Genomic DNA, 17,368 nt, shown 5'->3' with positions numbered 1-17,368 from the left:
TGGAACGTTGGCAACTCTATGGCTGCCTTTGGACATAATGCAAAACTGAGGCAACCACGCCAGAGGTTCAAGATTTTGGTTGTCCGAATGTGTGACTTGTGGTTTCATCACCGAACCACAGGTCAGTTTTAGCCTCCAAACCTGAACTGGAATTTTAGGTTACCTCTTAGTATTGCCGCTTCCACCTTAGGTCCAGAAGCGGCATGGTGTCGTCCAAATTCTGCCACTGTGTCAAGCCAAATTTGAGATTAGGAAGCTCCTCACTCCCTCCTTTTCGATTGGCTGCCATGGCTTTCCTTCATGAATCAAAGGAAGCCTGCACAGCCAGTTTGCTGTTGTTTGTGAAGGTGGCCTATGTGTCTCCCTCCTGTTTAGAGCAAGGTGGGTTAACTCAGGAATCAGGGCCTGGAAATGCCCTTCCAAGGCAACCTTGTTTGGTCCCATCAGAGGTGATCTTTTGACAATCTGTCAATACGTGGTTGTTTGGGAGGGCCTTTAAGACAAATATGAACTGCTTAATGCTGATCCTGTGATATTAATATCTCCCCTGCTAACTTGGCAAAGAGGCACCTTTTAACGTGGTGATTCTCTTTTATTTAGCAGGGGGAGAGTAACTGGCCCTATCCACTCTGAGTACAGTACCTCCAGTGACTGTTGCTGGTGTCCATCTTATGTTTCTTTTTAGATTGTGAGCCCTTTGGGGACAGGGATCCATCTTATTTATTAATTATTTCTCTGTGTAAACCACCCTGAGCCATTTTGGGAAGGGTGGTATAGAAATTCAATGAATGAATGAATGAATGAATCAACAACAACAATTGGTGCAATTCCAAAACATCTTGAAGAGCACCCTAACACCACAGGGGCCACAGAAATCACCACCAGCCAACTACAAAAAACAACTTTACTGGGAACAGCCTATATTTTGAGATGATATCAATAATAATAATAACAACAACAACAACAACAACAATGATGATAATAAAATTCAGCCATCCCAGGTCCTTGGGAAGGATTCGATGTCTGCATAAAACAAACCAGTCAATAACACCTGTCTGACTGCGTTAATAATAATAATAATAATAATAATAATAATGCAGCACCTTCTTAAAGAATTTTGACGGGGACGGGCAAGATGCTAGAGGACCCATTAATCACAGACCATCGGGGCCCAATGATACATTCAAAACTTAACTATACGTGACTGAATACACAATATGAATCACATGTATTCTGGGAATAAATAGAACTGGCAGACTACAGGAAGGTATTACTGCCTAGTCATTTTATTGTTTAGTAAGAATCAATTTGAAACAGAAATAATTAAACTTCTAAAAAATCAAATTGAAATGTTTGCCAGATTTCTAGTTTATTTCAGTTCCAGACATTTTTCACAGCCAATTTTTGATATTTCAGTTTTGCATGCAAAACATTGGATTATCAAACTAGATATTTTAACTGTTGCAATTTTAAATTTGATTGAATGCTCACGGTGAGTGATCATCTTCATCTCGTTCTCTCCATCTCCCTCTCCCTCTCTGTGTGAGATATTAAATGAGTGAAGAAAGAACTAATTTTCAGTCAAATAGTGATTTTGGAATCTCGAATATCAAATCTGAGATGGAATATTTCCCAATGAAAACGGTCAACTTCTGTTGAAGCCTCTTCATATGAAGGGAATGGTTATGAAGTCAACATTTGATGGGTGGCATGGTTATTCACTAAAGCAGGGATTCTCAACACTGGGTCCCCAGATGTTATTGGATTTCAGCTCCCATAATCCCCAACCAAAGGCCACTGGGGCAGGGGATTATGGGAGTTGAAGTCCAATGACATCTGGAGACCCAATGTTGAGAACCCCTGCTCTAAAGCATCCATCTATAATCCTGAAAATCTATCATCTTGAAAGAACCATGTTGTCTTGCACCCAATATCCTGCACCATCCACATGCTGGCCCATCAGCAAGCTGGAGGGATTAACACTCCATGGACCAAGAGTGCCTTCTGGGGTACAATATTGTCATCTTACCCCAGTCTGGCTGTGACAAGCTGATCTCTTGGCTCTATAAAATTACCACTTGGAGTAGCAAGCAGATTGTCTCTGCTTGACTGCCTCACTCAGTACTTGACCCTAGCCCAGTCCCTGCTCGCCTGTCACTCAGAATTCGACCATAGTCAAACCCTGAGCGCTCTTCCTGCATCAGGCCCTCTCTCCTTGCCTTCCCATGTCTGAACTGGACCCCCCTACCATGGTCTGTTTTGTCCAAAACCAAGATATGACACTCAAACTGACATGCAGGACTGACTCAAAGTTTGAGGGCCCCCGGGTAGAGTGACTTCTGGTGGATCCCCTCTTACCTCGGTAGGTGGATCCTGGCTGGCATTTGGGCAGTGGGCACAATGGTGGGTGGCAGAAGGTGTGTTCCCCTCAGAGCCATGGATTATCTGGCTAGTGAGCGGGCTAGTGAGTAGCAGCAGTGGTGACCAGCAGAATGACACTATGTTGGGGATATAGGGAGGGGATGAAAATGGCAGCTCTGGTTGTGCTGATGCTAGGAAGAATGAAATAAATCCATAAAATTAATTAAAAGGCCCCAGGACAGTGCAGGCATCGATGCCGGCAGGCCATTCTGGTGTGCCAGGCCCCCAGCATTGGCCCAGGGGTGCTGTTATGATGCCGGTCCTTCTGACACTGAGAGGGAAAGCTTCTGAATACTTCAAGATGAGAAGGTGAAGACTGGCTGTCATGGTTACAGGTTGATGTTCAAATGTTTCCCAAACATCTGCTCTGTTCCTTAGAGTAGTTTCATGCTTGAGGACGCTTGTTGAAACTTGTCCTGATGGTCTCTTCCTTTATACGATATTTCCTTGGAAGGAATGTGCCAAGGGAAGCAATTCTTTTCCCCCATTAAAAAATGAGGTGGTTGTGGATGATGTCACAGCATGGCATGGTTCCATAAAGTCCTTTTATTGTGGGAGCAAGCTTTGGCTCATGAGACGAAAATGGCAGGTTGTTTGTTCAGGTTCACACACTAAGTTCAGCATACTGTACACTTTGAGGGAGTGAAGTACAAATATCACAATTCTCAGAAGTTTGCAGTAATTGGAGTGCCAATTACTATGCACTCTGAAAATAGTATGATATTATGAAAATATTCCCAAAATTAATTGAAGGATGTGGCCACTTGGGTGCATAGGAACCTTCATTTCTTCCCACCACTTCAGGAATAGCCCTGAGATATTAGCCTCATTCAGATGTCACTCACCCCAGTGGCACTCTGACTTACAGCTGCGTAAGCACTCTGACTTACAGAGGGAGTCCCACCCTGCCTCTGTCACCCCCTCCATTTGGTCACTTACTGTTATGGCGCCGCTTGTCTGAATGGGGAAGTGCCATCACTATGATGCCCAGTGCTTCCGTCACTGTCAGCAGCAACTTAGATTGCCTGAGGTTGCTGCTCACAGAAGTGCCAACCATCACGGTCACGATTACTTCTCCCTTCAAACCAATAGAGCCATAACCATGTGTGGCTGGCTGGCAGGGGTGAGTGACCGAGGCAGGGCAGGGTGTTTTATAGCTGCTTCCTTCATACACACAAGGAAAACATATGTAGATTATTTTCTCCATTTTCTCCTTCTCCTTTCCCTCCCTTTTCCTTTCTGACTCCACCTCCCACACTCTCTACAGGATCCCAAGTGGGACAAATGTCTCAACAACACAACATAAAATGGGGGTGTGCTTGGAACCGGAATGGGTAGTTTGGTTCAAGGTCGAACCAAACTTGAACTGAGCCGCCTGGTCTGTGAACTGGTTTGATAGAACTGACGGTGGTTCCATTCAAGCAGTCAAACCAGGTTGAACTGATTCGAACGAGTTCAACCTGGTTCCATTGCCCTGCTTGTTAAGGGGAATCTGGTAAGGATTCCCTTTTACAAGTAAAGGGGAAGGGGGGTGTCGTCCCTATCAAAAAATGGGTTGGGGTGGTCAAGAAGGCACCTCACTTGCTCTAGTGGTGGCAGCATCAGTGATGAGGGTGGCTCCACGGTAGCATCAGCCCCGCTGGTGCTTCCATGGCACCATGGACCAGCAGGCGGCCTGGTTCCAGCCTCCATGCCTGCATGGAAGCTGGAATCAGGCTGCCTGCCATCTCATGGCTGCCTACCACCACCTGGGAGCCACCACCATGGCTGCGAGAGCCAGTAGGTGCCCTTTCTCCTCCCCTAACCCATCTCTACCAGATTCCCCTTTGCAAGCAGGGTAAGCAGTTGAACAGGGCTGAACCAGTTTTATCTAAACTGGGCCTGGTTTAGTTTGAATTCAGTCTGGCCCCCTTTGGGGGGGGCGCTGGTCCAGTATGAGCTCAAACCAGTTGAACTGGACCAGTTCAAATTGAACCCAGGATGATTTGAACCGATTTGCACACCACTAACATAAAAAGATTGCTAGACAGAACACAACTCATCCCTCCCTTTCATAACAACCAATGTGAATTGATTTAAAATCTAGTGATAAAGTATTTAGGTCTTTTAGGTGGTCTCCTGTCATGCACACATCTCCTAAGTTCTCAGTTCTCGGGCACAGGAGTTATTTGGTCTTCTGGTACTGACTCCCTCCCACCCATTCTCTCTACAGGAATCCCCACTGAGACAAACTTCTCAACAACAAAATGTAAATGATAGATAGAACACGACACAGGACTTCCTCCCCACTTTTGCACCTATAAGCATGAGTGCTGCCGAATGAGACTGTTATGTTGAACATGTACTCAGGTGCCTGTACACATGAACATATTTTTATGTGAATGACTTACATGTGTTCATTTTTAAAATGAACTTGAGTCTAAGCCCCCTCAAATGCAAGGTACAGAAAGGAAGTATCCTATTGTACATGTGCTGTACATAATGGCCGATATGCAGTGCAGACCTCTGTCAGGCCAGGAACAGAGTATTTGCACAGTTGTGTGAAAATGCTCTTGCGCAAGACTGCACAATTGCACAAATACAGTTGTGTGATAGAAGAGCAATGGAAATACAATCAAATGAAATACAAGCAAGCACAATCAAAACAGAGCTAGCATGGTGTAATGGTTAGTGTTGGACTAGGACCAGGGAGACCCACATTCAAATCCCCATTCAGCAATGAAACACACTGGGTGACTCTGGGCCAGTCACATCTGTCTCAAACTAACCTACCTCACAGGGTTGTTGTGAGGATAAACATAACCATGTACACTGCTCTGGATTCCATGGAGAAAGAGTGGGATATAAATGTAAAAATAAATAAACAAATAAAACATATCTGCCACTGTAGGAATAACTGTATAAACATACAAATCTGTATGTGTGAGCAATTACTGGTCGGGACAGGGGTGCTGTTGCTTCCATGTTTGTGGCTGTTTAAAGGCTTTTTATAATTTTAACTGATTTTAATATTTTAATGTGATTTTTATGGAGTTTTGTTGTATTTTATTTTTTGTAACACCCCCCCTTTAGGATGTTCTATGAAAGGCAGTATAGAAATCAATCAATCAATCAATCAATATGTACAGCAGCAGTGCCACTGATGCCTTATGGCCCCATCACCCTTGTGCATTGTGTCAGCCATTGTATACAACTTGTACGTCTGCTGAACATAATGTGTGAACAGGGCTCCTTTCAACCTGAAGACATGCTATTCATGATAAGACGGCTGGTTCAGTAAAAGGTATAATTTGAAACCCAAAGCAGACCTTTAGGATCATAATGGGAGCTAGTGTGGCTACAAAAGCTAAATCTGATTTTTCTTTTCTTTTCTAAAAGCAGGTGTGGACTTATGCATGAGAGAGGCTCAACCAATTTTTTACTGTTTTGAAACAGATATTTATGTACATTCCATCTTAACATAATCCTCTGAGTTCTGGCAGCACCATGGTTCCAAACCAATGGGATGTAGAAGCAGGTGTCTTGTATAAATTGTCTATTGCAATGGTTAAGAAATCTCTCACTGTAGGTTTCTATATCTCCAGTGACCTTTCCAAAGAGTCATGTCAGACTGCTGACATCAGAACACCTGTCTACACAGAGCCTAATGCAATGGGACCCTGATCCTATATTTAAATGACTAGGCACTCCTGGATTAGAATGAGCCCACAAAAATAATAATAAGTGCAAACCTCAGACAGGTGAACAAATAAGGCAGACACAGTAAAGTATTATTGACCAAAGTAAAACTTAAAATAGATAATAGAGACAAACACTAAGATGACACACCCTTTCTTCACTTTACAGTGAGCAAGGTGGTACACTTTCTATTTTTCAGACAGTTTTTCAGAAATGGAGTTGATTTACACATTCAGGGGAAGTTCACATTTAGTGCAGAATCTAAAGTTTGCCTTCCTCAACTGTGATAATCTTCCTCAACCCAGGGAATATGTACTCCCCACCCTGATCCCCATGAGATGTTTGACTTTTTTGCTAGGCTAGGAAAAGCAAAGATTAGTTAGGATGTCCAGACTCGCCACTCTTGACATACCCTTAACCTACTTGCTCCTAGGAACATAGGAAACTGCCTTATGTTGAGTCAGACTATTGGTCCATCTAGCTCAATATTGTCTACACTGCCTAGCAGCAGATCACCATGGTTCCAGGCCAGATCTTCTCCCAGCCCTACCTGGAGATGCTAGGGAGTGAACGTGGGACATTCTGCAGCATTCAAGCATGCCGATGCTTTCCCACTGAGCTATGGCCCTATCCCCTAAGGGGGATATCCTACAGTGCTCACAAATGGAGGCTATTCACACAGGCGCCTGATCCTGGCGCTCCCTTGGCCCAAAGCTCAGGCTTTTACTCCAGGCTTTAACCTGGGTTTAAGGGCGCAAGTCTACCCTTAACCCCCAGTACAGCGCTGTGTGTGCATGTGTGGGCTGCTGGCAGCCTGGCTGCAAGAGCTTCCTGCTGAGGGAGGATTCCTCAATGCACTGCGCTCCCGGAGTGGTGCACTGAGGGATGCTGGAGAACTTCCTCCTCTGGCAGCTTGCTCTGCCACTCACCACAGCGCTGCTTGTGTGCCACAGCAAGTGGCAGAGTGAACTGGGGAGGGTTAACAGTGTGCCAGCCCTCCCTCACCAGCATTTTTTGGTCATGTGCACAACCTTCTAGTCTCCCATCCAAATGCAAATGAGGGCAGACCCTGCTTAGTACAGAGGACAATTCATGCTCACTACCACTATTGGGAGTCACCTTAAGTGGCACAGCGGGGAAATGCTTGACTAATAAGCAGAAGGTTGCCGGTTTGAATCTCCGCTGGTACTATATCGGGCAGCAGAGATATAGGAAGGTGCTGAAAGGCATCCTCTCATACTGCGTGGGAGGAGGCAATGGTAAAGCCCTCCTGTATTCTACCAAAAGAAAACCACAGGGCTCTGTGGGCACCAGGAGTCGAAATCGACTTGACAACACTATGGGAGGGAAACTGCTTATATCTGTTGTGGGAATACTCAATAATTAATAGACTGCATTTGCACATAACGTGGAACCATGGGTCCAATGGACATGTGGTTCCGCTCCCTGTTCCCCCCTGCTCTCCGATCCTAATTCGGATGTAATGGCGAGCATCCTCTCTGCAGTCAGTGAGACTACAGAGGGGGGGGAACTAGCTATGTGGTCTTCCTTCTTGACGGAAGGGCAGCCCGCAGAGCCAATAATGGCTGAAGTTGAGGGAGGAGCTTCCTCCCTCAATGATTGAAGGCCTGCAGTTCCACATTCAGACATACTGCAGGCTGCATCCAACCTCGGGTTGCGGAGATGAAACTCACTACAACCTGAGGGTTCAGATTGGAGTTCCAAATCTGAAACCTCGGGTCTCACATAATGGTTGGGGAACCTCTGGCCCCTTCAGTTGTGGGTACGCATTATGTACAAATGTGGCCATAGTGTCTGTCAGTAATGATTAACGTCCTGACTACATTTACTAAAAGAAGTCCTATGGAAATTTAGTAGTTCTTTAGAGTAACTCCTGAGTAGTAGTATTGAGAAAATTAGTCTCTGGATGTCAGGCACTGACTATAATCTTTCTCTCATGCTCCCAAATATCTGGTTATTGTGATACTCTTCAGAAGCCTTCCTCTGACTGTTTCCCCTCCATTTTCAGTGGTAACCTGACACGGGGTCTTCTCTGTTGGCACCCAAATTCTGGAATGCTTCCCCCAGGGCAATTCAGCTGGTGCTGGGTTTGTTTTCTTTTTGGCACTAGGTGAAACATGTAAATTAGCGGGGGGGATGGACGGGACACACCATTCAGGCCTTTTAGTTATATTTTGCGGCTGCTGTGCTCGAGAACCATTTCCTTGTGTTTTAAGGTGATTTGGTTTGTTTTATTTGCTTTGTAACTCAGTAAGTAATTGAGTTATTTTTGACAACACAAATTGCCATACAAGAATGCAAGCAGAGACAATGAGAACTCCAAGCTACACAGCTTTTCCTCCCCTTTCCCCCAAATAATCTTTGGCCACTGCTTGGAGAAATCCACCATATGTCTGAAAGGCAGAGGCAGAAGGCAGGTGCCCAGGCGAGAGCTTGACTGATCTCCACAAAGCAGCCGTGGAGTTTCTCATGTGTAATGACGAAGAGCTCATTAACCACATCCTCAGATGCAAGCTGTGGACAGAAGGAAGGCTGACACAGATTGGCCTCCCTGTGATTCCCCCCCACCCCCAACAAAACAGACCCTTGTTTCTGCCTGATCTGTCTTTGCAGCCTGGATGGAGTCAAGGAGAAGCAATGTCCAGAGTCAGTCTGGGTGTCAGGAATCATGTAATCCTGACATTATGCTGTATGGGTGTGCCGATGTCTGTAAATTCGTACATGTGTTTGTGTGAACGACTATACCTGTGTTCATTTTAAAAGTGAACCTGGATACAGGCTCTTCAAATGCATGGTACAGATAGGAAGTTACTTCTGCACCGGCATTCAACCAGCATAGTGGAGTGGTTAGAGTGTTGGACTAGGACCGGGAAGAACTGAGTTTGAATCTCCATTCAACCATGAAACCCACTGGGTGACTCTGGGCCAGTCATGTCTCTCTCAGCCTAACCTACCTCACAGGTTTGTTGCGATGATGAAAATAACCATGTACCCGCCTCTGAGCTCCTTGGAGAAAGAGCAGGATATAAGGGTAAAAATAAATTTTAAAATAATATGTGAATGATTGTAGCTGTGTACAGAACTGTACCTCACTCATTGTATGAGTGTTGAACATAACTTGTGAATGGGCCTGTAGTGAAACAGACATGTACACTCATCCCAGGGCTTCTGAGCAGAGGCGTAACTAGGAAAAACGGCGCCTGGGGCAAGCACTGAAATTGCGCCCCCGCCGCCGCCCCCCCAGCATACATCTGACTGACACACGTGTTTTTTCCTCACAACAACCCTGTGAAGTTGGCTTGAATCTCAAACAACAGAATTATGATGCAATGGTGATACACACTACATTATACTTAGGTTTTTCCTCACAAGCAACAACCCTGTGGAGTTGGCTTGTATCTCAAACAACAGAATTATGATGCAATGATGATACACACTACCTTATACTTAGGTTTTTCCTCACAAGCAACAACCCTGTGGAGTTGGCTTGTATCTCAAACAACAGAATTATGATGCAATGATTGATGATACACACCACATTATACTTAGGTTTTTCCTCACAAGCAAGAGACAATCTCCAAAGGTCCTGGCATATAACCCCCTCCCCCATTTTTCTTGCCAAACTTTGTGTCTTTAGCAGGATACCACAGGCACTTGTTAAAGCTAACACTGCAGGTTTTTCTGAGATGGAGCTGTTATAGGAGCACTTCAGCGTAAACTGAGATCACAAAGCAAGCTTTCACAGTGCAAAAACGAGCATGCCAGCAAGCAGTGCAGAACTCATGGTAAAACTCTCTTGAAACACCTTGTAACAATGCACAGGCAGCTATGTTACACTGCTTGAGTCAACTCACACTGCTGTACTACCCAGGCTGTGGGAATTGACTCTCAGTTCCATATACATGCATGCATTTAAGATTGAGTGCCAAAGAATCTTTATGATTTTTTTCTTTCTTTTGGGGCAGAGAGAGGAGCATATAATGCAAACATTAACACCTGTTAGGCATCTGAGAACCATAGTTGGGCAGCTAAATAAAAGCCTGATTCTTTAATATGTTTTTTTCCCCACATGTGGCTTCTGTAGTTTTTGCAACTCATTCAATTTCTCACCCTGACACTTGGTCTGCTGCTTCCACCCGCCCGCCGCCGAATCCTTTCTTCTGTGCGGGTGTCCGTGTGTGTCCTCGTCGTCCTGCCTGCGCCTGCTGCAGTGCAGCCCCAGCCCCAGCAACCACACTTTCCTCCACGACGGCGACCACGCCACCACGTGCAGGCGAACAGAGGAGGACGGACGCACCGCACGCATGCGCAGCGTGACACGGCACGCCGGCCGAGTCACGCATGCGTGCGTCACTGACTAGAGACCCTCTGGCTGGCAAGCCACTAGAGGGCCTCTTTCTGGCTGTTCCAGACTAAGCAAGCGACGGAGCGAGCGAGCCTCAGCTAAGGGCAGGCGCAGTGAGCAGCATGAAAGGCGCCCGCCACCAAGCCAGGCCACTGACTGGCCAGCAGCAAAGCAATGGGGGGGGGGGCAGGCGGTGTGGAAGGGACCGCTCGTGGGGGAGGGGGCGCCGACGTGCTCCCTTGACTGCTGCAGCGCTGCTGCACTGAGCAGGAGAAATTTGTATAAAAATTTTATTAAAAAAAATAAATATATATATATATTAGTCATGGCGGCGCCCCCCCATGTGACCCGAAAAGATGGCGCCCGGGGCACGTGCCCCCCCTGCCCCCCCTATAGTTACGCCTCTGCTTCTGAGATCTCCCCTCCAACTTCAGAAAGTAGTCCCTTCATGGTGGACAAGGCATCCCTGACAACCACAGAAATGGTCTCTTCTCCAGCGCCATGTGAGACCCATCCTCTAGTGAGCACATCTATATAAATCACATGTTTTAGGCTCTGCACATGCTTATGAGCTGAAAGAGACAAGCAGAAGCCCCTTTTGATAGACTACTGCAGAGCAGTGCTATTTCAGAGTGCATGGGCAGTTGCCACACACAAAATATTGCCAAATGGCACATGCCAAATAAGTCTATCAGGCAAAAGATCCTAAGCTAGCATTTCCCTCTGACATGCTTGTTTTCTGTATGTAGGAGATATTTTATATGGGATAACATTCAAACATTTGACCCTCTACTTGGTGTCTGAAAGGGTCATAGCTCAGTGGAAGAGTGCATGCTTTGCAAGCTCTTCCTCTAAGGAACCCAGAGCGGTGTACATGGTTATGTCTGTCCTCACAACAACCCTGTGAAGTAGGTTAGTCTGAGAATTATGCGACTGGCCCAGAGTCACCTAATGAGTTTCATGGCTGAATTTTCACTTAAAGCATGGCCTCTCACCATTGGGTCTTTTCAACAAAAAGTTCTCAAAATGGTTCACATAGCAAAATAAAAAGGAAGCAAAGTGAAAGAGGTCCCCTGTCCCTAAAAGGCTCTTAGTCTAAAAAAGGCTCCCTGTCTCTGTGAGGTAGGTTAGACTGGGAGACAGTAACCGGCCCAAGATTGCTCAGTGAGCTTCATAGCTGAGGGAGAATTTGAACCCAGTCTCAACATAGGAACATAGGAGACTGCCATATACTGAGTCAGACCATTGGTCTATCTAGCTCAGTATTGTCTTCACAGACTGGCAGCGGCTTCTCCAAGGCTGCAGGCAGGAATCTCTCTCAGCCCTATCTTGGAGATGCCAGGGAGGGAACCTGGAACCTTCTGCTCTTCCCAGAGTGGCTTCATCCCCTGAGGGGAATATCTTACTGTGCTCACATATCATCTCCCATTCATATGCAACCAGGGCAGACCCTGCTTAGCTATGGGGACAAGTCATGCTTGCTACCACAAGTCTCCCTAAGTCTAGTCTGACACACTGGCCTCAACCACACTGCCTCTTCAGCTGCCTTGAACTGAAGTGCTCCCCTTGAAACAGGCTTTCCCATGTAATGTTGTAGTTGCTTGTGACTTCTGAAGTAATGAGTCATTTTTGCAGCCTTAAAATACAATTAAAAAAGTTAACAAGGGTCAAGGTTTGTTGAAAAGGGCTTTTTGTATAGCCTAGAATGTAATAAAAGCTTAAGAAGTCGTCTCTATTTTTCATCAGACTTTATGGCCAGCTAACCACACCCTAATGAAGCACTTCCTCAACCTTCTTTGACCCAGATTTTTCATAAATGTGTGCCGTTGTTATAGGGTCTCCATTCAAGAGTTCCCAGACTAATAACAGCTGCAGATGAGTCTATCTCAGGTTTTATACTGGTCTTGGAGGATGGGGACACTCTGGGAGAATAGCTGACGAGTAATGATTGCTGCATCAAAAGATGCAACAATGGAGGTGAGGGCCTTGCATTATAAGCTGCAAACATTACATGCAGAAATAAGTTCCGAAAGCTTTATGCAAAAATGCTGCATGCCAGCAGCATGGCTGCAAAAGAGCATTCCGGGCTGCCACGATCGCCTTCAAATTGTTCTCAGGGCTTATAATAGCAGCAGCAGTGGCCTGGAGTGCTCTTTGGCAGCTGCACTTCTACTGCCCGCCATCTTTGCCTTCCTATAATGCAATGTGCTTATTATCCCTGCTGTTGTATCACTAGACAGAGTGGCTGACCTCATGAATGGTGTGCACGTGCAGCCAAAAAAGCATGTGTGCAGCATTAGTGGTCCTGCTCCTGAAGCATTGATGCTTGCGCAGGTGGTAGTGGGACAATTTTCGCCTATCCTTCCTCCCACAGAAGAACTCCATGAAACCTGAAAGTAGGTGCTTGAGGGCTGTGTGTCCCTCAGGGACATAATTTCAGAGAGCACAGAGTGCCATCAGAAAAAGGGGAGATGGATGAAAGTCCCACTCCCCGCACAAGCACCCGCATTTCAGAAGCAGGGGCACTAGTACCTAGACATACTGTTCTGGCACTGTTAATGAAATGCACTGCTTCCTGTCACTGGCTGACATCCTCATTATGGGACTGTAGCTCAGTTGTACTGGGGATAGGGCCATATAGCTCAGTGGTAGAGTATCTGCTTTGCATGCAAAAGGTCCCAGGTTCAATCCCTCTTATCTCCAAGTAGGTCGGGGAAAGACTCCTGCCTGAAACCTTGGCGAAGCCACTACCAATCAGTGTAAGCAATACTGAGCTGGACCAATGGTCCAGTTGATGGACCACTGGTCGGCAAAAGGCTGCTTCCTATGTATAACTGATTAACAAAGATGGTGACTGCCCGCACAACAACCCCTCTGCATTACTAAAGGGGGGCCCACAGTGACATTTGGCACGTGCCCTTTGCCTGTGTAAGTTTACATATGGGGGCTTTCTACAAATGTTCTGATGAATGCATACAGGTTGAGAGAGCAAAGCCTGCTGCTACAGTGCCATGCACATCCATTTTATTCCTGTTGAACATATGTAAGGCACTCTTAAAATGTGGAACTTCCTTATTCAGAAGCAGTGGGGACAAAGGACAGGAGATAGCCATCTCCATTCTGCCCTGCTTGTGATCTTCTGGGGCATCTGGTTAATCATTTTTGGAGACAGAGTGCTGGTCTAGATGGACTCGGGGTCCAATCCAGCAAGGCATTTCTTATGTACTGATATTATTTTCCCATCAAAAATGGAGAGTGTGACATATCTCATTCACAAATCTAAAAAACCCACAAATCCTCAGTTGGATGCTTATCTTTTCTATGTAGTCTATTTTGGCATCAAAGAGATTTTGTTATGTCCCCAGAGCCCACTTTAAATCCTTCATTATAATGAGTGGGCTCTGAAGGGTGCTGTTCAAGAGAAATGCTGTCCCATAATAGCTTCGTTGCTGTGGAAAATCCGATGTTATTTGGCCATTCGCTCCGAGATCTCTAAGCAATCAAGACATTTGCCTCAAGGCTGCAAATACAAAGCTACAGGCAAAACCCTCTGGACATAATGATTGGGCATTTATGCAGAACTAAAAACTGGAACAGCTGAGCTGGAGATCTATGAATAGCAAGCATGCCTTCCAGCACAAAAGACAGCGCTCTGAAATAAAAGGGTTTATAATGGTTCTGACATCTTGTACATCAAGATCATGCGACGGTTGTTGTAACTTTCTTTTTTCTGTTTGTTCGAACCATGTTTGCAGAGGCTTCGGCAATTAAAGGACGGCAAGAAGGGAACCCTTGAGCATTGCTGTGAAAAAAATAACAACCGCCATATTAGCCAAATGATGCTTCTGGTGAAATCGTGAGAAGATATGCATCCTTTTGAATTAAAATAGCTATGGAACAAATTTACTGTTTCTCTCCTGTCCTCTGCTTCCCCCACTCTTCTTGACACTTTCTTAAGGGGCTGATTTGATGAGTCTGAAACGGCTTGATGCTAATGTTAACTGAGACGTGTCTTCTGATGGAAGAAAGCACACAGAATTGGCCCAGAGCTCCATGGCCAGAGGGAGGAGAGATGAATAAAAATCAGAGATGGGCACTGACTGTCGAGAAATGTGCAACAATGGGGTATATGTACTGTTTATGTGTGTGTGGCTAGATGGATAGATGGACAGATCTCCAATGCTGTTAAAGCACTGGGAATTATTTGGAGGTAATGGTGTTATGGGCAAGTTCTAGACTGATGCAGAAGTAGAGATGTGAGTTTGGGGTGGTATAAAATATGTTACAAAAATAAAATAAAATAAAATAAAATAAAATAAAATAAAATAGCATTTGTAGGGGGGTAGGGTGAATTTCAATGACCTCCCCTTCCCTAGAAGTCCTCTGTGCCATCCAAAATATATCCCTGAGGGCTGCACAACCCCAAGAACATATTTTTAGATGACACAAAGTGCTTTCCAGGGGAAGGGAGATCATCAGAATTTGCACCCCCATGAGTGAATGCCTGTGCTGAGTTAGTCAATTGCGTCTGCAGCACTGACACATTTCATGAAGCACTGGTGCTTTGTTAGCCAGGATGTTGGCCATCGTGTTTTGAGGGACTGTGGGGAAGCTTATCAGGAGTTCCTCAATGAGAAGATCATAACGGTGGACAAGCTACTCTGAAACACAGGTTTCCCTCTGCTACAAATCTTCTGCAATCCTCAGTCACAGGAAGCTGAGGGATGTGTTTTAGGGTGCATGCCTAATAATTAGGCACAATAAAATTGACCAGCACTTAATGTGATCCGATTGTGCACCCATGAATTATCCACATAGGCTCCACAACCACAGCAGATACACAACTCCACACCACAGCAGACACAGGACTGGCAGATGCAGGCAGACACCACCATGGGACGCAGGACCAGCATCATGGGCCAGCAATGTTGGACAGCTGCCAAGGGTGTTGTGTCCTCCTAAGGGCCCATTGCTGATCCCTAACCTGTTCCTGGAAGGAGGTCACTGGCTTCCAGATGACCAAGGTCCATAGCAGGAGGGGACTGGATCTTGGCAGGCAAATGATGGAGTAGCAGGACCAAGGAGACTTGGAGAATTCCAAGGCTGTGTACAGGGCACCTAGCAAGGGATGGAAGGATGTTGCTTCAGCAGACATCTGGTCCCAGCTGAGCCTTCAAACAACTCCGCTCTCCAGTGCCTGTCTCCAGCTTCACTCCCTTCTATGAGAATAGCTGGATCTTAAAGGGGTAGCACTCTGTTCTGTTGGTGCTGGTTCTGACAAGACTGGGGTGCCTCCACCCAGACTGTCCTCAGAGGGGCCCTCCAAGTTTGAAAAGGAAGGCAAAGGCATCTCCTCTGGCTATTAGGAGTGTGCACGGACTGGTCTGGGGCCATACAAAAGGCCTCTGGACCGGTCCGGAATTCGACTGGTCGGCAGTTCGGTGTGTGTGTGGGGTGTCTTTAAGGGGAGGATAGCACTCCCCCCCCAGTCGCTCTTCCCCCTCCAGCGCTGGACTTTCTTAAAACATTCTTGGGGTGGCAGAGTTCAAGTGACTTTCTCAGGGCCCATCCAGGTAGGAAGAGGCCTATGGAGAGCAGTTTGCCAAGGAACCACTGAAACTTGAAACTTGGAGCTGACACTGATGGGAAGGGGTGTACCTTCACCACACCTTGGGGCAGCAAAAGTCTTAAATTCATTATATGATGTGCAAAAAAGTACTTTCTTTAACCTGTCGCAATTCTAGTGCCAACCAATTTTATTGATTGATTCCGAATTCTAGTATTATGAGTGAGGAGGGGAAATTTCTCATACCATAGTATACCTTTTTCATACCACAATATACCTTATGTTGATCTCACAGGAAGAAATATAAAAAGCTGCTATGTTTGTACCAAACTATTGGTCCATCTCACTCAGTGTTATCTACTCTGACTGGCAGACACTCTCCAACATTTCAGGCAAGAATTTTTATCATCCCTACCTGGAGATGTAATGTACCCACCATTTTCAAGGAGAACATCAGGAACTGCTTTGAAGTTCTGAATCTCATTGATAGGGAACCAGAGGAACTGTGGAATGAAATCAAAGAAGTTGTTAAGGACAAATGTGAAAAGAGACTGCAAAAGACCAAGAAACAGAGGAAAGCAAAATGGATGTCAGAACAGATGGTGGAAATTGCCCAGAAGAGGAGAGAAGCCAAAGTCAAGAAAGATAAAGACCTCAGGAAGGAACTTAATAGGGAATTTCAGAAAGCTGTTAGAAGAAGAAATATGACATTAAAGGGATGGAAGGAGTATGCTGAAAATCTGTACAGCAGGGACATCAACATCCAAGATACTCTAGAAGATATTCCCTACTTGCAAGAACATCTAGTCCGGGAAGATGAAGTTAGATCAGCACTTTGGTCATTATGGCTGCCAGAACCTAAGGGGTATACTCGTGAGTCAAATGGGCTGTAACCCAAAGTTTGGCTTAAAATAAGTCAAATCTGGCAATTACCAAGTTGGAAGGCTACAGGAATTGATGGAATAGCTACAGAGATATGGCAGGAAACTGAAGAAGAAACAGTCAAGGCTCTAATCAAACTATGCTAGCAAATTTGAAGAATGACACAGTGGCCAACAGATTGTAAGAGGTTGGTCTATATACCCATACCAAAGAAAGGAGACATAACAGATTGCACAAACCATCACATAATATCCTTAATTTCACATGCTTGCAAAATAATGCTCAGGATCATCCAACACAGATTAGAGCCCTATGTGGAAAGGGAAATGCCAGATGTTCAAGCTGGTTTCAGAAAAGGTCAAGGAACAAGAGACATTATTGCGGATATACACTGGATAAATGAGAAAGCCAAAGAATACCAGAAAGAAGTCAATATGTGCTTTATTGACTACACA

The sequence above is a fragment of the Hemicordylus capensis genome, chromosome 4 (assembly GCF_027244095.1).
Source record: "Hemicordylus capensis ecotype Gifberg chromosome 4, rHemCap1.1.pri, whole genome shotgun sequence".
Lineage (NCBI taxonomy): Eukaryota > Metazoa > Chordata > Lepidosauria > Squamata > Cordylidae > Hemicordylus > Hemicordylus capensis.
This window is presented reverse-complemented; position numbering follows the sequence as displayed.